This window comes from Ahaetulla prasina, chromosome 1 (assembly GCF_028640845.1).
Source record: "Ahaetulla prasina isolate Xishuangbanna chromosome 1, ASM2864084v1, whole genome shotgun sequence".
Lineage (NCBI taxonomy): Eukaryota > Metazoa > Chordata > Lepidosauria > Squamata > Colubridae > Ahaetulla > Ahaetulla prasina.
In genome coordinates this window covers 93,779,172-93,798,324 of record NC_080539.1, presented here as the reverse complement: position 1 = coordinate 93,798,324, position 19,153 = coordinate 93,779,172, and the positions used below count along the sequence as shown (strand labels likewise).

Below are 19,153 nucleotides of genomic sequence, written 5' to 3'. Positions count from 1 at the left end.
TGGAAAGGGGGGAAAAAAGGCTATCGCTGCTGACACAGCCAAGGATGGAAATACAATGGAGCTCAGTTGGCATAGAAATAAAAGGAAATTTCTCTTTTGTGTCTTGCTTTTCAGATTAGCAGAGATAAAGCCTTTGATAACAGGGTTGACCGTTTCCTCTCTCCAAGGCCATTCGTTTTATCCTATAGCTCATCCCCAAACCAAACACTCACGCAAACATACATGAAAGCATAGAATACAGTATATATGTACCGAGTTTATATTGGCCATACATTTTACAGAACTCAGATGTATAATTGAGAGCTTGCAAAAAGAGTAATTAAAGGACACTGAATTCAGGAGGGGGAAAGTCGATAGGGCACCATATTTTCTAATGGCTGTTTCCACACCAGGGATTTATAGTGTCACCCAGTCATTACTGTGGCAATAGAAACCCTGTCTTCCCTCGTGATGGATCGCCATGGCAAAGGCTGAATGATGCTGTAAGAAACTATACAGCTCTAATCTGGTGATGGCCATAGAGTTGTGGTAGGAGGAAAGCAGCAACAGCTAGATAAAGTATCTAGTTGGCAGAAGGTCTTTAAAGAAAGGCAGGGAGCTGAAATAGCTTGCTTCTTCTAATTCTGAGGGCAACCTGGAATATTTTTTTATTAATTGTTAGCATTTTTACCTTTTGGGGGACTGGAAAAAGTGGCTTTACAAACCATCTGAAAGGTACAATGACAAACTGATGCAGGGCTGTCAAACTCTCGGCCTGGGGGCCAGATGCATCACGCACTGGCCATGCCCACACCCGGTTTAGCGAAGAGGGAGAAATCCCAATATGTCATGTGACACTGCCGTGACGATGGGAATTTGACACCCCTGAACTAATGTAGTCATGGCATACCAAGAACAAGAGATAAGGAGAGGAAATCAAAAAGTGTCCTAGGACCATTTTTTTAATAAAAATATTTTAAAACAATATATAATTTCTCAAAACTTTTAGGAAAGAAAATTTAAAAGATAACAGAAACTATATAGAGCAGTGATTCCCAAACTGTGAGCCGCGGCTCCCCAGGGAGCCGCGATATCGTCATGGGGGCGCCGCGGAATATCTGCGCCCGCTGGGGCGTCTGGTGCACATGCGCAGTTGCAGGTCGGATTTCCGGGGAGCCGCGGGCACGTCTGGTGCGCATGCGCAGTTGCAGGTCGGATTTCCAGGGGAGCCGCGGGCAAAAAAGATTGGGAACCTCTGATATAGAGTAAGAAAAAAAAGAAATTGCTAAAAAGTGCAGAAACAAAATACAATGAATATCTTCTAATTGTCTTTACAGCAGTTATAAATACAATTATAAATTTACCTCTTGCTCTATGGTTACAACATAACTTCACTTTTTCTATAATCTATCCTATCTAATTATCAAATCCATAAATCATAAATTCATTTTTTCTGCTTCCTACAAAAAGTTTTCAAGGGGCCAATTCTTAATGTTATAATCCTACAACGATCAGGTGTATTCCCGTAATCAGATGCTGATGTTTTTTTTGTCATGGCCAACTGAATTGATATTATTCAAGAAACCCAGTTTAATTAGGACAATATATAAATATTGTGAGATTTAAAAATATATACATGAGAAGAGAAGGTAAAAATTGCTCATCTGTTGACAGGAACTCTTAGGGGTAGGACAAGGCCTGATGAAGCTGAAGTAAAAGAATTACCAAATCCATTTTATTTCAACAAAAGGAATACTGTAGTTGCACGAAAGCTGTCCTACCTAATCATGGTCTCTCAGCCTCAACATACCTTACAACAGAGGTTCCCAACTACTGGGCCATGGCCTATTCACAACCGGGACATGGGCCAGTGCACACAAGCACGCATGAAGCTCAAGCCATGTGAGCGGCAGGCTGGCATGTATGCATGCAGCTCAACTTGCAGTTAAGTTGAGGCCCACTGCTCATGGAGGTGAGCTGCGCATGTGCATGCACGCCAGCCCGTTGATCATACAGCCCAGTTCCCCTCCCACCCCCAGCTGGGCCACCAAGCTGCAAAGGTTGGGGACCATTGCCTTACAGTGTTTTGGTGGGGTGAAATTGAGGAACGGAGTCTGATGTACTGTATATATCACTCTGAGCTCCTGATAGTAAAGCTGTAGGTGAAACTAACAAATAAATAACTAAATTCTCACAAAACTACCTTGTCACCTGTTCACCACTTTGAGATGATGATATAAAAATGTGTATGGAGCAAGAAAATATATTGTTATCAATAAAAAAAAATGACATTGTAGGTCATTATTGGAGCATATTTATTATTTCTTATTCTTTATTTCTATGTATTCCTCCTTCCAGAGGAGCCAAGAGATGACTATAGAAACAATAAATTGTAATTAAATAAAAACATTGTTAACAGTATTAATCAGTGACTTTTTCATTATTTAAATAATCACCTGATTTTTAAACGGCACAAATTTGACCTGGTGTTTATTCCTGAAGCTGTAGGTGTTGTGTCAAGTTCATACAAACTGACATAAAATTGTTCTTTAACTGGGTTACAGAACAAGTTTATTTATGGCAATAGATATTCAGTCTACATAGGCCATACTTTAAGGAGAAATTGATGTATCAATTAGATTTTGTATTTTTCAGAAAAACCCTATCTAACTATATAATAGCCTATATAATAGTACAGAATTGCCTACTGATTCCATACATAAGTATTTCAGATTATCCATAATGCTATCCATATTATTTATTGGGTTGGTTATATAGAACACATGATACTTCATTAAAATGACCCCCTGGCTATCACTGGATTTCAGACAAAATTCAACTTTTGTCATGACAACCTACATAGACCTTATGCTTCCTTCTTAGTCTTGCCATCCTTAGAAGAACTTTCACTGGAAACCAGGGGTAAAATCCAGCAGGTTCTGGAAAACCGGTAGAGGAAATTTTGAGTAGTTCAGAGAACTGGCAAATACCACCTCTTGCTGGCCCCAGAGTGGAATGGAAATGGAATGGGGAATGGAAATTTTGCAGTATTCTTCCCCTAGGAGTGGGGAGGGAATGGGGATTTTGCAGTATCCTTCCCCTGGAGTGGGATGGGAATGGGGATTTTGTAGTATGCTTTCCCTGCCACGCCCACCAAGCCACACCACACCCACTAAGTCACACCCACAGAACCGGTAGTAAAAAAAATTGGATTTCACCATTGCTGGAAACCCCCAAAAGATCCGTCTCACTTGCTGCTTCCTTCACTATTGCTTTCTGCAAGCAAGTGAAGACACTTTTGAAGACATTCTTTGAAATTTAAATGATTTGTGTGCCGAGATGGATTTTTCCCCCCTTTTTATTATTTATTTATTCAATTTACAGCCTAGCTTTCTACTCCGGGGGTGGGGGGGATGATAACATCTAGCAACATGGAAAGCAGTGCTACAAACTCCTCCCTCTTTGTTCCTTTCCTGTTGGGATAGGCATGTTGCTGTGACATCAACATGCTGAGTTTCTGAATCGCTTTTTATGGGCCACAGCCAAGTTTCAGAAGGAAAGGGGGGAGTGGGTTTCTTTTTCCTGACAGTTATTCAATTACTACCAGGACTTATGATTCATTGGCTAAGAGCATTAACAAGCATAAATTGGCCACTCTGACAAGACAAATGGCAGAATAGTCACTCTTGCCTTTTAGCTTGGCTTCTAGAGGAGCTATATACTAGTTATTTTTTAGTGAACGACGGGAGTCTGGAAATTATAGGTCAACAGTGAAGTCCACCACCCCTTCTCATTGCAACCCTCTTGGAGCTTGGGCTTCTGGAATTGAAATAGTTCAGTCATTCCAACAAAGAGGAATTATTTGCCTCTTTCCATTACTATCTGGTTCTGTGCCTACATGGACGTGTATCTCTGCACCTGTATCTCAGAGCCCTTCTAAACTATTATCGGGGACCAAGACCATTTCACATCCATCTTAAAGATTGCATTGTTTTGTCATGGCGAGATGAGATGCAATCGTCCAAATGCTTCTTTTGGCCCTTCTAATTGCAAATGGTTCCTTCAGGCTTTCCCCCATACCTCCTTTTTCCTTTTGCCTCTTCTGTAGGGCGAGAAGAGAAGAGAGCCAGGAGAAAAGGTTATTTAGAAGAGAATTCCTGTTTTATGTGATATAATAAAGGATGGCAGCTCTATTCCATCTAATGCTAAAATGATGTATAGAGAAACGGTGCTCTGCAGAGACTGCCATAGGCAAAACAGCAGATCTAATCAAAAGCTTTATTTTGGAACAGTGAGATGCTCCACGAACACCATGCTCTTTCATCCATTGATTACAATGGAGTTGGGGTTGGGGGAGGGGGGGGCGGTTGCCTCTAACATGCACACCATCAAGTATTTCCCCCTTGTCTGAGATGCAGAGCCCGCTGATTTTTTTTTTTACACAGAATATATGCAACTATTACAATAGTTCCCTTCTGTAAAATAAATGATACACCAAACAAATATGTAAAAATATAATTAACCTTTAGAAGGCTGGCATTTTCAAAACTGTCAGCTGAATGAATGTATACAGTTCCTTGGGCTACGAAGGATTAATGGAAGTTGAAACATAAATCAATAAAAGTAAAAACATGCTTCTGTTAAAGCTTGCTACAAGGCTCCTTTTTTTTACCCATGTGTGTTTGGCATATTAAGCCACCTAATCTTATAGACTGCGAGGCTGTCTGGCTACACCGATGTATCGCAATGTCTGGACAAGACATTCAGATACTGTGTGCGCTTATTTATTCTGACAAACCATCCTTGAAAATAATGGCAGGGGGGAAAAATGGGCACATTCCACCAGGAATATCTCCACTCAGCAAGCACGGAAAGGCAGTTTTCACAAGGTCATGTCTAATTGCTGTAAGCTGCTTACATACCCTGATTCAATCAAACATCAGATACTCTTAGTATTTTCCAAATTCCTCCAGTATCTGAATGTCTCGCCACTGCCTAGAGATGGAGAGACAGAACTTGAGCAGGTAGAAAGAATCACAATCACTGAGAGAACTCTGATAAAACGTAATGCTGTCCGGTTGGCGGTATGTTTCATGATGTTTTTATACTGCCACTCATCTAAAAACCAAAAATATATCTTTAGGCTTTATCATATATAACATATTCACATTTTTTTTTAACTTAGTTTGGCTTTACTTTTATGACTGTCTTCTTTCTTATGCATTTCAGGAAAAAGAAGAATCTGGTTCAGAAATGTGCCCCTTCTGAATTAGAAGTCTCTCAAAAGGCTGGGCTAATTTGCTCAAATGTGTAACTTTATCATCACCTTGCACAACTGCAGGTTGACCCTGTTCAGAGGCACTGATTTATCCCAAGGCCAGAATTGGTCAGCACTGCCACCCAGAGGCTTTGGGGCAGAGATCAGGGCTGCAGTTGAGAAATTTCCCCACTGCTGAAGACAAGGCCACGATTGTGCCATAAGTTCCAATGAAAGAGCTACGCAAAGGCCTTTAACCAGAAATGATGGTTCTTGATCTCTGCAGTGGGATCAGGAACTAGGACTTTCACTTTTATAATTCACAATAATATCCTGCTTTAAATCAGTCCAACTTCCCATGATATAGGTACAAATGTGATTGCACGCATAGGAGGGGATTACTTTCTAAACTGAAGTGGGTCTTACAACAATAACAGCAAGCCATGACACTAATGGTGGCCCCCAGCAAACCAAACGGGACAAGTCAACAAAGAAGCTGGTGAGACTCCTGCCCTTTTCATCCTAGATCTGAATCTTCAAAATTTCAGGGTTCCAAGCAGGGGTGGGCTTCAAAAATTTTAACAAGAGGTTCTCTGCCCAGTTGCAGGGTGGGCATGGTCATGGTGGGTGTGGCCTAGTCGCCTCCTGCGCCATGGCGGGAGGCCATTTTTGCCTCCCCTGGCTTTCCTCAAGCCTCCGGGAGGCCGATAATGATCTCCCCAATAGGCCCGTTTTTCACCCTCCGCGCGCACCCTGAACTTACCTACATTCAAAATGGGCCACGTGGAGACTCCTGGGAGGGGCGGGGTGGGTGGGGCCAGCCAGGAGTGGGATTTGGGGATTCTCCGAACTGCACAGAATCTCCCGAACCCCTGCGAACCCCAGCAGCCCACCCCTGGTTCCAAGTAACACCCCCAACAAAAGAAAACTCTGAGCCTTGAGTTTCCTCAAAATAACATTTTATTAGAGATGTCATATTGGCACATCTGGGAAAACCCAAATCTGAAAGTTTCCAGATTTTCCCCACCCAAAGAAAAATTCAAGTCCAATGATAAATTGGTCCACCATAGAAAATAATTGACATTAAGAGATAAATGTGAGATAGCAAGCTATAATAAAAAAATAGAAATTAAGGATGTTTACATTAAAGCGCTTCAATAGAAAAAGGAAATAAGAGGAAACAAATTGATGATAATTTACAAATGTGGTGATTTTAAGAAATATATGTGATAAATGAAGACATAAGATAATGAAATGAAATAAGATTAAGATTGGAGGTTAGGGCGGATGGTAATATTGATTATAAATTAAATATTAAGTAAAGATGAAAAATAAAAAAGTAGAAAAAAAAGAATATTATGGCAGAAATTGAAATATATAAATTATATTTGCGAAGTACTTATGTTATAAGCTGTAAATTTTGACTCGGTCAATAGTCTATTCAGAAAAAATGTACTGTTTATGTTTGGGTGGGGGCTTGGTTGTGCTCAGATTAATCTGAGTTGCAGGGGAATTTGAGCTGGTGAGTTGCATTGCTGTTGCACCCAAACAGGACACACCCCCATCCAATCAGAGCACACAAAAAACCCCATCCAATCAGAGCACAGCCAAGCTCCCACCCAATCAGTTCAAACCCTCACTAGCAGTTAAAAAGGAAGAAACAGCTGCAATCACACATTGCTCCCAGAAGCACGAAGCTGAAGCCTGAAGATGACGAATGAGACTTCATCAAAACGTCGCCAAGACACTTCCAATTTTACGCGGGAGAAATCCCGAATAACCAAAGACCTACATACAAACACCCGCGAAAACCTCAGAAAACATATATATATATATATATATATATATATATATATATATATATATATATATATATATATATATATATATAGAATAAATAAAAATATTTAAGTCCCTGCCCAACACCCACAAGTCCATCACATGGTCCAATCAAACATCATCCCAACTGGGGATGCCTCCCAGTTCCAGCCTTCCAGGTGCAGGGCAAGTTGTCCTTGACTTCTTGAGAAAGGAATGTTATTATGACTATATATCACCCATACTCCATACAATCCCCCTTCCCAGTTTCCCACAGTAGTAAACGTGGCAGGTCTGAAGGCGAACTTCCACTTGTTGAATAAGACTATGGAGTTTGCACTTTAGGGGCATGAACTAGAGCATGGGTGTCAAACCCTCTGCGTCACGTTGCCATCATGTGATATTTTGCAATGTTTTTCCCATTCGCGGAGCTGGGGTGGGCATAGTTTGTATGTGACGCATCTGGCCCACAGGCTGCCAGTTTGACACCCTGAACTAGAGGGAGAGCTATCACAGCTATTAAAAATTGTTTGGCAGCAAGCTTCTCATCTTTTTGCCACCATCTATGTAACTGCCTTGGTTACCCTGAGCAGTGAAGGGAAACCTGGGAATTTATCTCATTTTGATTCTTCTGGACTCCTTAGCAGTGTTATGTATGTTCAACATGGCATACTTCTGTAAAGCCATCTAAGATAGGTATGGTCAAACAAGTTTTGCAGTGGTTCTGCTCATACCTGAAGGGGCATCTTCAGAAGCTGATGCTTGCTCAACCCTGTACAGCAGCGGTCCTCAAACTTTTTAAACAGGGGACCAATTTACAGTCCCTCAGAGTGTTGGGGGGCCAGACTGGATGGGTGGCCAGCTGATCATGTGACTGATGGGTGTGGCCAATATAACAGTCCATTAAACAATGCACACAAATTAAATTTTGTTTTGCTCTTGGGGGTGGGTTGTTGTTGTTGTTTGTTGTTGTTTTTGTTTTTTTGCTTTTGTTTGCATGTTGCTCTTTTGGTTGACTTTTCTTTTTACTAAATCGTTTTTCAGTTGTTTACGAGTCTAGTGGTCCACTTCGGGAAACTCAGTTTTGCAGCAATTCTTCTCAGCCCCAAGGAGCCTACAATCAAAAAGTCTCTCTCTCTCTCTCTCTCTCTTTCTCTTTCTATCTTTCTCTATCTATCTTCTGGAGGACCCGTTTTTCACCTCCCCTGCCTCCAGAACCTCTCTGCAGGCCAAAACTGACTAAAACTGCCCGTTCTTTGGCTTCCCGAGGTGTCTGCATGCCCCATTTTTCACCTCCTCCTCCAGAATCTCTTTGCAGGCCAAAAATGTTGGCCTTACTTTCCAGTTCCAGCCTGCAGGGCTCGCGAAGGTAAGTCCTGCACTTGGCCAAACGATGGGGGCCAGCGGGTGGGTGAGGTGATGTGGGCAGGTAGCCTCGTGCTCCTGCACAGGCCAGATTAATGGCTTCAATGGGCCATATGTGACCTGTGGGCCGTAGTTTGAGGACCCTTGCTGTACAGTATCAATTATGTATGTCTACTCATACACTACCTTCAAAAGGCTTACTCTGCAATCTTCCTATGTGGCATTTGGCTACTTGAGACCAGTGGTGAAATCCTCCATGGGTCGCCACCGGTTCCTGCCCGGGCATGTGTGCTGCGTGCGCACATGCCCAATGCACACTGCACGCACAGAATAGAATAGAATAGAATAGAATAGAATATTTTATTGGACAAGTGTGATTGGACACACAAGGAATTTGTCTTGGTGCATATGCTCTCAGTGTACATAAAAGAAAGGATACCTTCATCAAGGATTCTAAGGTACAACCAGTGGTGGGATTCAGCCAGTTCGCACCACTTCGGGAGAACCGGTTGTTAACTTTCCGAGCAGTTTGGCAAACTGGATGTTGGAAGAAATCATTAGGGCAGAGAACCGGTTGTTAAATTACTTGAATCCCACCACTGGGTACAACACTTAATGATAGTCATAAGGTACAAATAAGCAATCAGGAAACAATCAATATCAATATAAATTGTAAGGATACAAGCAACAAAGTTACAGTCATACAGTCGTAAGTGGAAGGAGATGGGTGATAGGAACAATGAGAAGATTAATAGTAGTGCAGATTTAGTAATAGTTTAACAGCGTTGAGGGGATTATTTGTTTAGCAGATGGCGTTCGGGAAGAAACTGTTCTTGTGTCTAGTTGTTCTGTTGTGCAGTCCTCACGCACACACGTGCAGTGTGCACCTTGCTCAGAAAAAGGGAGTCATTTGAAGGTAAGTAGAATAGTGAGGGGGGGAACAGCTGTGCCGCATGATTTTGATTCTCTAGAAAGCAGGATTTCCTGCTTTCTAGCGAATATAAATCATGCGGCATAGTTGATCGTCGGAAGCACCGGTTCAGATGACCTGGTAGCTTTTTTTACTACCGATTTGCCTGACTGGTGCAAATCAGTAGCATTTCACCCCTGCTTGAGACCCCATTCTAAGGTCTTCCCTACTACACTGTAATCATTAATTCTTTTTCTCTTGGTCTTTTAAAACATTAAATTTACATTTATATGCTGCCTAGTTATAATTTAACTGCTTTGGCTATGTTTTCATTATCATGTCTTCATTGCCTATTATTATTACGCAAAATGTTTACATTGTAAACCTCCCCAGTTTTGAAGGACAGCATAGTAATTTTAAACACAAAAACATATCACCTCTTATTTCCAACATATTTTACACTCCAGTTAACCCACCCTCCCAACCACCCCAAAAATAAAACATTATGAGTGACTTTCTAAGAGTAATGGGGAAATCACTGACTTCTGGTTTATATTTATAAACAGGATTAGCAGAGGGAGGTGTAAACAAGAAATGATGATTTGATTATCTTGTGCATAGGAAAAATCCTATTTTTACTTTTACCAATGTTCCTATTTTTCATGTCATTTTCAAGCTTGCACTGCATCTAGTCCTCCTGTGCGCTGGCCAACACTCAATCTTTTCTTTCTACCTTTGGTTATTGGGGGTTTTTTTCTGCTTGCTGTCACTGGAGATTCATTGATGCATCTAACCAAGGCACAAATATGCCCTGGCAATTTTTAAATTTATTTTTCCTTCTGTGTACCAAGACATTTCTTTCCGCTATTCTCCAGCCCATGAGCCGTCCAGCTTTGGTCATCCTGTAATTGCACCAGCATTAAAGTAGCACTTTTCTCTCTTTGACACTTCCCATAGGTACCTCCAGTCAAGTAATTGGAATTACCTGAACCAGAATAGAGGCAATGGGGATTTTCCAGACTTGCTGAAAATCTTCACCAGACGGTCTCTTTGTCAAAATCATTGTATCTTATTCTGTCAGAAGTGCACATTTTTTGGCAACAGGCAAAAACATTTTTAGTTTAAACATGTATTGTCATTTTAACATGGTTTCTGCTGTTTTGATTCTAAACAATGTGGGTGCACATATATGAAATCCAGCTACAGTGAAAGATTATGGTGGGTGGATGTGGATTCCCACAATCCACTATTTTCTTTACCAAGAATTGGACTAGTTGATTTTCACAAGGCATTTCATGCATGTTCTCAAAAAAAACGTGCTCTTTTCTTGTTTTGAACCGGAATTAAGTATTTTATAAATCAGCCAAATCTTTCATTACTTAAGAGAAAGAATTGTAGCCAAAAATTATGACAACATACTTTCTAGCCAGGAACAAAATCCAGTTTAATTTCTTTCAATTTTGCACTTAGTCTATTAAAAAAATACTATTTCCGCAATGATTCTGTTAGTGGCTTTTGAGTGATCATGAACTGCACACTCCAATTATTACTTGAAGATGCAATGAACTTTTTGAGAATAAATGGACTTCTTCTGGGTAAATATGGCCTCATAAATATGGCTTGCAGCAACAATCATTTCAGTGCAAAATCCAATGAATTTAAAACAATTTTTGCCTCCCTCTGTGTAACTTAAAAGAAACAATTCTAATTCTGTTAATAGTGCAATTTCTGTGCATTTGACTATGTCAGTAATTTCAATGAATCCCAAAATTAAAATATTTTAATCCCAAATTAAAATATAACTCAAGAAATATTTTACTTTTCAAAAGTAAAGCCATGCAATGTTATTTTCTTAACACGTAAAGAAAAAAAATCAAATCAAATATTTATATTGTGATGCTTGAAATAAATCACTTAATGAAGTGATTATTGTATCTAATGCATATCAGTAGAATTATATCTCTTGAATTAAGGCTGGCTATCCTAACCAGTTATCTACTTTGCCCAGGAGCCCAGACAGCAATGCTACTTCTGGCCACTTGATTTTGTTTGAAATTTGCCTTCATATATTGCTTTTCCTTCAGAAAGATGCTCAAGAAGCGTCCACACACAAATTGCATCATCACAATAACCCTGTGAGGTAGACCAGCCTGAGATAAAAGATTGTTCTACAATCATGAGCGGGTGTGAGATTTAAACCCATTGACATCTTATCCCTCACACTAGCACCTGCACAAGCATTTAAACAGGCTCCGTCGACAGCTGGCATTTACCCTGATGTAAGGAAATGCAGTCTTATCAAGTAATAGAATAGAACAGAATTTTTTTTTATTGGCCAAGTGTGATTGGACACACAAGGAATTTGTCTTCGCGCATATGCTCTCACTGTACATAAAAGAAAAGATACCTTCATCAAGGTACAACACTTACAACACTTAATGATAATCATAGGGTACAAATTTAACACTTAACGATAAGTCTTAGGGTACAAATAAGCAATCAGGAAACAATATCAGTATAAATCGTAAGGATACAAGCAACAAAGTTACAATCATAAGTAGAAGGAGCTGGGTGATGAGAACAATGAGATTAATAGTAGTGCAGATTTAGTAAACAGTTTGACAGTGTTGAGGGAATTATTTGTTTAGCAGAGTGATGGCATTGGGGAAAAACTGTCCTTGTGTCTAGTCGTTCTGCTGTGCAGTGCTCTATAGCATCATTGAGGGTAGGAGTTGAAACAGTTTATGTCCAGGATGTGAGGAATCTGTAAATATTTTTACAGCCCTCTTTTTGACTCTGCAGTATACAAGTCCTCAATGGAAGGCAGGTTGGTAGCAATTGTTTTTTCTGCAGTTCTAATAAGTAAGGTTTGTGATTACAAAAAAAATGAGATTTTGTTGAATGACTTACTCAAGCCAACCCCCCTTTTTTTCTCTATCTTTTCAGAGTAAATTTGATTTCCATTCACCACACCCCGTTCCTTCAAAAAACGTTTTCTGCCCAAGCCAAAACTTGCAGGAGAGGGGTCGTTTCGTACTCTGATTTTTGTTGTTGTTGTTTGTTTTGTTTTTGCAGCAAACTCAGCTGTACCGGGAACGGAAAGGCGAACGATTTTCCTGCGTGGTACATATTTAAAACAAAAAACGTGTTAGCGCAGGCAGATTGCTTGCCGCTACAATCTGTTTCAGGGGCTGGAGGCTTTAACTGCGGATACTGTACTCTGGCTTGGCGGCGGTGGAAAAGAACCTGGGAAGATACGTCGGCGATGTACAACGAAGAGCTTTTTTCTCACTTCCTCTACGCTATTTCTCTTTTGGCTTAACATTCAGCCGCTTGTGCCTAGTTTTTTTTTTATTTTTTTGGAGGGGGTGTTTCAAAGTCGGGTCATTAAAGAAAACGCACATTTTGAATCTCGACGCGTATTTTATTCCAGGAGCCTACTATCATCCTTATATCTGATCCCCTGTTAAAATGCTTTCTCCCGCCCCACCTTCCTTAGCCCTCTTTTGAGATCCAGCAGGATATGCAACCTTCCGGCCCAAACTGCGCTCAGCCGGCTGAAGATGGATCGAAAGGCTGGCTTGCATTCCTTTAAAATATAGGCCAGTCTAGCCCCAACCGGGATGGAAGGGTCCCTCTGTTTTGCATCGCAATTGAAGTGGAAATGCAAGGGAGGAGGGTTCAAAAGAAAAAGAAAAAAGAAAAAAAAAACAGGCCGGGAGGAAGGAGGGCACAAGTACAAGGATCAGCTCTTTTATCCAGGAATGATGTCACGTCACCTTGATTTTACGGACAACTCTCGCTAACCGATGAGAAGCTCTTGCAAAGCAGACGGGCTCCTCCTCTACCGGCCTTTGCGGGGAGAAGCAATCGCACTACATTCCCTGCCCCGACACAATCGTCCTTCCACAAACTGGGGGCGACTCAAAAGGGCCCTGATCTACCGAACTGCTCGTTTTTGCAAAGTGGGGGGGGGGGAGTTGTCTGAAACGATTTTGCCCGGGGTCAACTTTGAGGAGGGGACCAACCTCCACCCCCAGCAGCGGGAGACTACGGGGGTGGCGAAGAGCCTTTTTCAACCTTGGCGTTCTCGTCCCCTGCAATTGCTTCGGCGAGGACGCGTGGAGAGAAAATAGTCCCTCCTTCCCAGGCCGGCCAACCGGGGGCCCTTTTCACTCTCTTTCGCATACTAAGAGAAGCCCCCACCCATCCCGCGAGGCTCGGTTGGAGAAGTCACGCAGCTGCCAGCCCAACCCCGCAGCTCGCCTACACTCGGGGGCATGTAAGCGAATGGTGCAATAATCCGCCGGTCCTATGACTGCATGTGACTCTCCGGGTTGCAGCAGGGAAAATAGATGAAACTAGCGAAAAGAATCCCGGCTGCCTGGAAAACCCGGACTGGATTTCTCCCTGTTTGACGGGAGAAAAGAGGTGGGCGGGAATGGGCTTCTTCGCCTGCCCGGGTAAAAGGAGGACGGCAGAACCAGTCAATGGCGTGGAACAGTCGAGAACGAGCTCGAAGGAGCTTGCTTTTGGAGATTGGCAAACCAGTTAAAATCCTGGAAGCCGTACGCGGGTTTTGTTTTATTTTGTTTTTAACAAACGTGTACAGAAGGGCGAACGGGTCCCACCTTTTCCAAAGCGTTCTCTTTTCTCCAGGTTTTGGCTGGGTCGCGTTCAGCCTGGCCGAAGACTATGATCTAATGCCTTTTCCGTCTTCCTAGATAATTGCAGTTTTGCAAAAAAAAAAAGTTGTTAGACGGCAGGCTGTGTGGGCGCTCAGCGATTTTTGCTACAGCAGAGCAGGCTGAAGAATCGCCGAGTTCTGGGAAATGTTCAGAGGATGAATTCTCTGGTTTTTTTTTTAATCTTTTCTGATGTGTAAATTTAACCAGTTATTATATTTTATCAATTCCGGGACGCGCTGTTTCGTTCCATCACAGATTTATAAATGTGTAATAAAGGTACTACTGCACTGGCTGAGGATTCTTAAGGTTTAAGTAATCTCTACAAATCAAATGTTGCCATTTATTTACAGCTAGCATAAATTTGCATACACATAGTTGGTTGTTTGGGCTCAGCACAAGTACCCCAAAGAGGCTGTCGGTTTGGTTTTTTATATATTGTTATTTATGCTTGCCTCCTCTGAACTAAGGCACATTGAGGTGGATAAAGCAATAACCTAGATGTGTTAATCAGTGCAATTAAACCGGTCAGAGCTCGCTTTTTCTCATTTTAATCAAAGTGCAAAGTAAAAGAAAATAAGGGTGCTTATCTTACTACCTGCAGTCCTTGCAGATTATTGGGCTGGCTTTCCTGAATCCACCACCCCAGACAGCCAGTAATTGGGGCAATACAAAAATAGTGATACCTTTTGGGAAAAGGGTTGGGAACCAAACAAGTCACCAGACAGGATGATTACCGTGGCCGATTACCTTCAGCATTGTTCGCACAACACATTTGACGCGCAGTTGCTGAATTAGCCCATTTGCGGGGGTTCGCGTCAAATTAAGCACATAAGAAGCCGTAACTAACGCACGAAGCTTTTCACGGTCATGGAAAAACGGCAATCCCTAATGTTTTTATACTACCTGGACAATAGTGTGGTATGAACATGGCCCCTGTCCCTTATTGCTGACTATGATGCTCCTCTCCTGGGTACCACAATGTTGTATGGAAGGGCAAAAAGCCCCCATCCTTGCTACAATTGTTGCTGCTAATGCTGTTTATAATGGCTGCTGGTTGATAAGGCTTGCAGGCCTGTGTGCAAGTGTGCACTGTATGTGATGGGGTGGGGTGGGGGGGTGGTTTTCTAGAATAGACTGCTTCCAAGGCTTCTTTCTTGCTGGATAAAATCTATTGTACACCAGAATGGAAGTCATTGAGATGGGCTGAAAAGCAAGGGATTTGTTCAAGAAATCGTTAAAAGGCCTGCTAAGAGGGTGGGGGAGGGATTGGACCCATTCTAGAAAGGGTCAATGCTACATCAGCGTAAAAAAAAATAAATCACTCAGAATCACCTTCGTGCAAGCTGCGGGTTTGTTTTGCTACTTGGAAGCATGTTCTCATACGTGTATTAGGTTAGGATTCGTTATCAATTCAGAGATGCAAAAAATTATATCAGAATTAATCTTGGCAGGAGATGTGGGGGAGGGAGAGAGAGAGAGAGAAACCCAAGCAAAATCACCATCGTTGCTTTAAGAAATTCCTTAGAGATGTAAAGAGTATAAAATTCCATCACCACCATTTGGGCTTTACATTCGGAACTGGTATATAGTGAATTAGACTGATGGAATGTTGAGAATCTCAGTTTGCCTGAGTTGACAAGGGGATTAATCTGCCCCTCCAGGTCAGATTCGTCTGGCTCTGCGTGCTTGTAGTTGTTAGAAATGATACTGCGTGATAAATTCGTTCAGGTAAGAAAATAGACATTTTTGTCAACTGGCAGTACATTCTTTCTGATACAATGGTGGACTCTGCAGTGGCGTCAAATCCCATATCTTACACTCTGTTCTCTTTACGGAAGAGATTGTCGTAAAATGTGTACTTTTTGTGTGCGTTCACTATTAAAAGAAATACACACAACAGGGCACCTGCACTGCACTCCTCACTTTCTTGAGATGCAGATAACCTGATACGTTGAGTAACTAACTGTAAAATGAAAACATTTTGTACATTTAAAAAACGATTCTTGGATCAAAATGTAGGAAACATAAGCAGTCAGCAACCACTACTTTAGAAATTGATTGAAGAAGCCACCCCAACTCATGGAAATTGGTATACAGAAATGTTACTATATGATATGATGATGTAAGGAAATTATATGACTACAATGGACTGAAATTTTGACTTTAATATTAGCATCCTACTCAAGAGTTAAGAGGCCAAACTACACATAACTAGCAGTTATAAAATTGGTGGAAGATTGATTGGATCAGGTCTGCAGGAGCACAATTCCCAGCTACAAATTACATTCAATTTAGAGCTGCTATCCACAAGAAGATAAAGCATACAGGTTCCACCACTGTTTCTCCTCTATAGGTAATTACAGCAGAATGGAAAGTAATCTGCTGCAGGATTTATGGATTTTCAGCCCTCTTGCATCACAGCTTTAGTCCCAATCTAAGAGACTTCGGCTGCCTTTAATAAAATAAGAGAAATGTTTGGAGATCCACTGACAGTTCTGCAAAGCAGACTAGATTAGGAAACCACATGGAAGATTAGAGCTGTACTTCATTGAGATGACCTATGGAAACAAAAACCTTGCTACTCTCCCCTCTTATTTTCCATTGACTCATGAAGGAGCTTGACTTGAGGTACTTCCCATTACTATTATGCTTTCCTGACTTAAGGGATGTTTCAGCCCTCTTTGCTTATGTAACAGCTCTTGCCTATTTCCATGAATATGTTATGTACGCTATAATATACAGTTCAAGAATATTGTTAAAATGAGTATCAACTATTTTCAAAAACCCTGTTAACAAAGCAATGGTTAGATATTTTAAAGAATTATAAAAGTATATTTCTGCAGCGGAAACCAGTTGAGTTCATAGAGTGAAAGGCTTGAAATCTTAAACTGCTTTTCCAGAAGCCTTTTAAATCTACCTACTTGGTCCCATTTCGTGCTTTGGAATAGCTGATTGGTAGTTACTGCTGACATCAGATATCTTGCAAATGACACCTTCCCTTAACAAGTGTGTGTGAGAGAGGGAGGGATTTGTGCTGACTTTTTAGAGATTAAAAAATGAATTAACTTCTGTAATGCAACCTCTTGGCTATGTAGAGCATAGAGGCATGTGCCTACAGGATACAGTTATTTTTCACCCTCTTTGATACATAAACCAGTAGCCAAGGAGATAAATACCATGAAGGTTTAATTAAAAATGAACAGCATAGGGAAGGTATCAAGCCCCAAACAAGAATGACATGTGATTCTTCTAAGCTGACTTCTCGTTTTACATCTACAAAATCTTGCCAAATTGAACACTCTACTCTCTACATCTACAATGTACTCTGTGAATCAGGAGTCTCCAACCTTGGCAACTTTAAGACTTGTGGACTTCAACTCCCAGAATTACTCAGCCAGCTTTGAAGTCCACAAGTCTTAAAGTTGCTAAGGTTGGAGACCCCTGCTGTGAATCATTAGGAAGGGGCTGTCTTCACCCTCTTTGTCACACATACTGGAAGTGAGTTGCTTCTTACTCCTCTGGAATATACCTTTCCCTCTTGGGAATCCACCTCCTTACTACCTTCTATCACAAAAGGAAGGGAATACAGAGGCAGTATAATGCTTCCAAGAGATTGGAAGCTGCCACTAGGTTGACTCCTGTCAATAAGATAGAGAATTCCAGTGTTTAGATCTTCCTATATATTCTGATAGGGGCTCAGCAGTTAAAGATGCTGGGCTTGTCAGCTGTGAGCCTAGAGCCTGGGTTCGAGACCCAAGCACTGTCCTAACTCCTGCCCACCTAGCAGTTTGAAAGCATGCAAATGCGAATAAATAAATAGGTACCACTTTCGTGGGAAAGTAGCAGGATTCCATGAGCCTTTGGCATATAGCCGTGTTGGCCACAGTGACCAACATGGCTATACCATATTGAAGACCAAAATGTCTTCAGACAACTCTGGTTCCCTCAGCCAAAAAACAGAAATGAGCACAGTGCCCTAGAATTGGATATGACTGGACAAGGAAGCCTTTACCTTTTACATATTCTGAAATATAAACAGATTAATGGTATGAGGCGATGACCTTGGGAGATAGGGCAGAGAGATGCAACCAAAGAAATGGTCAAACCAAAAGTCAGCCCACAGAAGGAACATGGATGGAGCAGGCGAATCAGAAGAGATCATCAGCCCCCAGTTTCTTGGGCATGAAGTGGGGAAAAGAGGTACTTTCAGACTTGCAAGAGTCTGTTAATGTAACCTTACAATAAAGCAGAATTATGGCCATGTTTCCTGTCTAGTCTATCTCACGAGGCTGACAAAAGCTGAACCTGAGATACCTACCTTATGCAGAGAAATAGAAACAAGAAACTGTGAAGTTTAACTAGCATTGAACAGAAAAATAAAGATCAAGCTTCTAATGTAGTTTCCTGGCTAGACGTATTTACCAGTCCCTTAGAGAAAAACAGATTCATGAAAGAAAAATACCTTGCTTGCTTTTCTAGTTTTTCCAGTTTCTTGTAGATTGCAACCTTTAATCAGAGGCTCAGAAGAACAACGCTAGTTCTTTTTTTTTTTCCTATTTCTGGTACCCAGCTTTTTTTATTATTATTATTATTTTATTTTGTCACAACAGTATACACAAACAATTGTCATAGATAAAACAACATGTATTGAAGAAAATATATAAGTAAAAATATGCATCAATAATATTAATTTGATATAATGAAGGGAACAATAGGACAGGAACGGTAGGCACTATTGTGCTCTTATGCACGCCCCTTATAGTCCTCTTAGGAATGGGGTAAGGTCAATAGTAGACAGTTTTTGGTTGAAGATTTTGGGATTTTGAGTAGAGACTATGGAGTCAGGTAGTGAGTTCCAAGCATTAACAACTCTGTTACAGAAGTCATATTTTCTGCAATCAAGTTTGAAGCGGTTGACATTTAGCTTGAATCTATTTTTTGCTCTTGTAATATTGCGATTGAAGCTGAAGTAGTCTTTTATAGGAAGGATATTGCTATAGATGATTTTGTGAGTTTATTTTATTTATTTATTTTATTTTATTCAATTTTTATACCGCCCTTCTCCCGAAGGACTCAGGGCGGTGTACAGCCATGTAAAAAATCACATTATAAACATTAAAAGAAATTTAAAAAAGC

The 19,153-nt window shown here is 41.0% G+C and overlaps 1 long non-coding RNA gene across 2 annotated transcripts in view; it reads left to right on the top strand.

Annotated features, from left to right (window-relative positions):
* Nucleotides 1–11,704: 11,704 nt before the first annotated feature.
* The window catches only part of LOC131191120 (uncharacterized), a 47,087-nt gene continuing 39,638 nt past the window's right edge, over nucleotides 11,705–19,153 (top strand). For both annotated transcript variants that reach the window (XR_009153432.1, XR_009153426.1), the window contains exon 1: nucleotides 11,705–13,611. This is a non-coding gene — a long non-coding RNA (uncharacterized LOC131191120). The remainder of the gene's footprint in view (nucleotides 13,612–19,153) is intronic.